At 51.8% G+C, this 3936-nt stretch overlaps 1 long non-coding RNA gene across 1 annotated transcript; it reads left to right on the top strand.

Annotated features, from left to right (window-relative positions):
• Nucleotides 1-45: 45 nt before the first annotated feature.
• LOC109926045 lies at nucleotides 46-3443 on the top strand. Its single transcript, XR_007265844.1, has 2 exons — nucleotides 46-323; nucleotides 1395-3443. It is a non-coding gene; the product is annotated as an uncharacterized LOC109926045 (long non-coding RNA).
• The last annotated feature ends 493 nt before the right edge of the window (nucleotides 3444-3936 follow it).

The following is a 3936-nucleotide window of genomic DNA, read 5'->3' on the forward strand; positions in this document are numbered from 1 at the left end:
GTGTGTGTGAGAGAGAGAGTGTGTGTGTGTCTGTGTGAGTGTGTTTGTGTGTGAGTCATTGATCGAGGGGTAAACATTGCCCAAGAAAATGGCGCTAACCTGTTCGGTGTAGCACCCTGGGATCTTTTGCAATATTCTGGGTAGACTCCCTCTGCTGGTACATGTGCATGTTGATGTCTGAAGGGGACAACTCACACCCTGCCGTTTTCGAAATGCTGGCGCACATGCATGGGAACTAAGTGTCGCTTCCCTTCCCCCAGAAAATGGACGAGAATCGAGACGGCATTGTGACAATTGACGAATTCGTGCGGAACTGCCAGAAGGTTTGTGACGCTTCCCTTCCCTTCCCTATCCCCAGCTCTGAAACGAGGCTGTTCCGCCCAAGTTTCCCTCCCTTAAAACCTGAGGGCTTTCATTGAGACGGTGCAGGGGGAGGCCATTCAGCCCATTGTGCCTGTGCTAACTCCTTGAAAGCCTCCAGCGCAACCCCCCCAGAGCCCCAAATCCGTGTTTATTTCCCTCAGTTACAAAAGCAGTGATCCACTTACGATTTTGAAGCCATCTTGATATCTTTTATTGCCCTTCCCCAACTACCTGATACCCACTCTGTTCTCGCTCCTGGCCCTCCCTGCTTGGAGGGTAGCGTTATTTCCTCACTCGGGTTCCCCTTTCCAACTTGAGAATGCCCCAAATCGATCTCGCTTTCGCCAAGAAGGGAGGCAAAGCGAGATTCCTGGTTTCACATCACACTCCTCCCTGCTGGACCGCACCCGACTGCCCACTTGGGTCAAACGGTTTGGGAATTCTGCAGGCTCGTTGGCCAAGCCGTGGGATCCCATCCTCCAGGGCCGGTGCCACCCTTGCCCCTCCCCCCCCGCCCCCAGACAAACCAGTTCGCTCCAAGAGCTCCCGCTGTCAACTGCATTCATTTAGCCGTCCTGGCGCTTAGCCCCACCCAGCAACCTTGGAAACTGGTGCCCAACGTCCGCCCAAAGTGGGGGGGCGGGGGGTGGGGTTGGATTTCTCAAGGAGAGTCGAGGGGTCTGAGGACCGTATCCAGAGCTTAGGTGGCAGTGGGCACCGCTGGGGCGAGACGGTAACACCACCCTGACCTCTGCCTGCCCCATCCCCCACCCCCGCAGCCCCCATCAAACGATCTTTTAATTTAGATTGATGAAGGCTCGGTGGGGGGGGGGCGGTGGCGACTTGTTGCAATGCCCCCTTTCAGAGAGTTAACAAGGTCCAAGTAAAGTTGGTGCCAAGGCTGGAGGTTGGGGGGTGGGGTGGGGGTGGTTGGGGGAGGGGCAACACTGAAGAGGGCAGACAGACGTACAAACCCCCATCGCCAACATGGTATTCCGCGCGCGTTTACCGATCTGCCTCTTCCCTTTCAGGATGAAAACATAATGCACTCGATGCAGCTCTTTGAGAACGTCATCTAGCGCACAGTCCGATCCTACGCCGCAGAGAGGCCGGCCGGGGGGGGGAGTGGGATTTGGGGGGTGTGGGGGTTGGCGCGGGAGACCATACATATGAGTCGATCGCTTGCCACCTCTCACCAAATGAACAAAAGAACTGAAAAATCTTCACCGGGTTTATCCTGAACAAGGGAACATCTTACACGCAAAGGATGACACAACAGGCGAATTCAATGGCATCCTCATGGACTGGCAAAGCTTTGACCCATTTGGAGTAAGGATGCGCATTGTTTTCCCGGTCGAACCCAGGCAGCGACGACAACAGTCCATCGTTTTGGAGGGGCCAAGGTAGGGGATTTCAGGAAGGTCCCTGGTAAAAGGATCGACAGTTAACTGCCGCCGCTTGGAACTTTCCTCTGGATAAAGCACCGTGGCTGACTGTAGGTGGCAGCATCCTGCTTGTAGATATCACCCGATGCCTCCTTTTACATGTGGGTTACCCGCCTGGTTCCTGGTCTCGGGTTGAGGGATTGACGATTTAAAAAGGGCGTCGGTGATTTGTGTTCCATCTGATTAAAGCAACAAATGTGTTTTTGCGACACTACGGACCTGACCCCCAGCGATCAGACTGCCCAACAGAAAAGTCGACGCCTCTCGAGCGAAATGCCGTGGAATTCAGGGACTGAGCTCGACTCCACTGTAGACACTTTGAGCCTGCCCCTGAATTTTGCCAAGTTTTCACTGACTTTTCTGATTTGAGATGCACCCCTCCCCGCCCCCCGCTCCCCACTCTAAACTTCAGAAGCAACTGTTCCCTGGGATTCAGGAACCGTGTTCGAGTCCCGAAAATGCAGGAGGAGAGATTGACGAAGATTTTCGGGTACTAAATAAAAAAAGACAATAACAACTCTCTCAGACCACAGGAGATCTCCCTCCTGTTTCAAAACTGTGCCCCTGCAGATTACGGTTGCTTTTGGAAACAAATCGCTCCGACAGTCGGCCTCCTGAGAGTAGCAGCCATACCACACCACCTACCCGCTCCCCACCCACCCCCCCCCCCCGGATACCAAAAGATTTCACCGTTCAGTGATGGGACTGTGGAAGGCAGAGCAAATATTTTATGTCAAAGACACACAACGCTCAGTGCTACTACGTGCGTGTTAGACCCTGATGCCATTTTGATGGCAGGCAGTGTAGAGGAAGCTTTACTCTGTATCTAACTCTGTGCTGTCCCTGTCCTGGGAATGTTTGATGGGGACAGTGTAGAGGGAGGTTTACTCTGTATCTAACCCCGTGCTGTCCCTGTCCTGGGTGTGTTTGATGGGGGACAGTGTAGAGGGAGCTTTACACTGTATCTAACCCCGTGCTGTCCCTGTCTTGGGAGTGTTTGATGGGGACAATGTAAAGAAAGCTTTACTCTGTATCTAACCCCGTGCTGTCCCTGTCCTGGGAGTGTTTGATGGGGACAATGTAAAGGAAGCTTTACTCTGTATCTAACCTCATGCTGTCCCCATCCCAGGAGTGTTTGATGGGGACAGTGTAGAGAGAGCTTTACTCTGTATCTAACCCCGTGCTGTCCATATACTGGGAGTGTTTGATGGTGGGACAGTGTAGAGGGAGCTTTACTCTTAGTTTAAAAGTGTCGAAGGAATGTTGCATGTGTTAAGACCAGCTGTGGGAGTCTGTCTGTCAGTATTAATAGCCCTTACTGTAAAACCACTGTGTTTGATCAGGCTGACGATAAAATAGAAACAGACTCTTATTCCTAGACCCTGTGCGAGATTCCTGTGTTCATGACGATCCGAACTCATTTCCATCAGTAAGATCCTCGTTGGGGAGGCAGAAGTCAGTATCCGGTTTCATTCACTGGATCGTTGCATTTATCAGGACAAGTCTGATTGAAAAGCAAATTCCAGCGCTTTCCCCCTGGATCCGAGTGACCACATGTTCGGAAAGGAACTGGTTCTACCAGGCTTTCTGTGTGACTTTGTGAATTAATAAACACGAGTGTCATTAATAACACCATACACGTTACAACCTTTGCTGTCAAGGGTAACAGTAGCCTCGATGCTGGTTGTCAATTTCAAGATGGTTTGTTTACCCAATTGCTTCGGATCTTTCGCTCTGATTCCTGTTGACCGTGTCTGAATTCCAGCAGTCAAGGTGTGAGCAAAAGTCTTTCCAATCTCCACTTTCCTTGTCTCTGATTTACTAGCCAGCTAGCGCTCAGAGCAAGAGACTGTTATTACCTGCAGCGCAGGGGTGCCAAGGGGTTAGTTCTGTGACTGTGACAGAACGATCGGCCCGACCGGGGGAGCACACATGTTTAGTAGCCTATTGGCACACACATTCACACACACTCTCACACACACACACAGACACACACACACACACACACTCTCTCTGTCACACACACAGACACACTGTCTCACACACACACTCACAAACTCTCTCTCACACACACACTCACTCACACACACAGACACACTCTCAATCACACACACTCTCACAGACACAC

Source organism: Rhincodon typus, chromosome 40 (genome assembly GCF_021869965.1).
Source record: "Rhincodon typus isolate 14 chromosome 40, sRhiTyp1.1, whole genome shotgun sequence".
NCBI lineage: Eukaryota > Metazoa > Chordata > Chondrichthyes > Orectolobiformes > Rhincodontidae > Rhincodon > Rhincodon typus.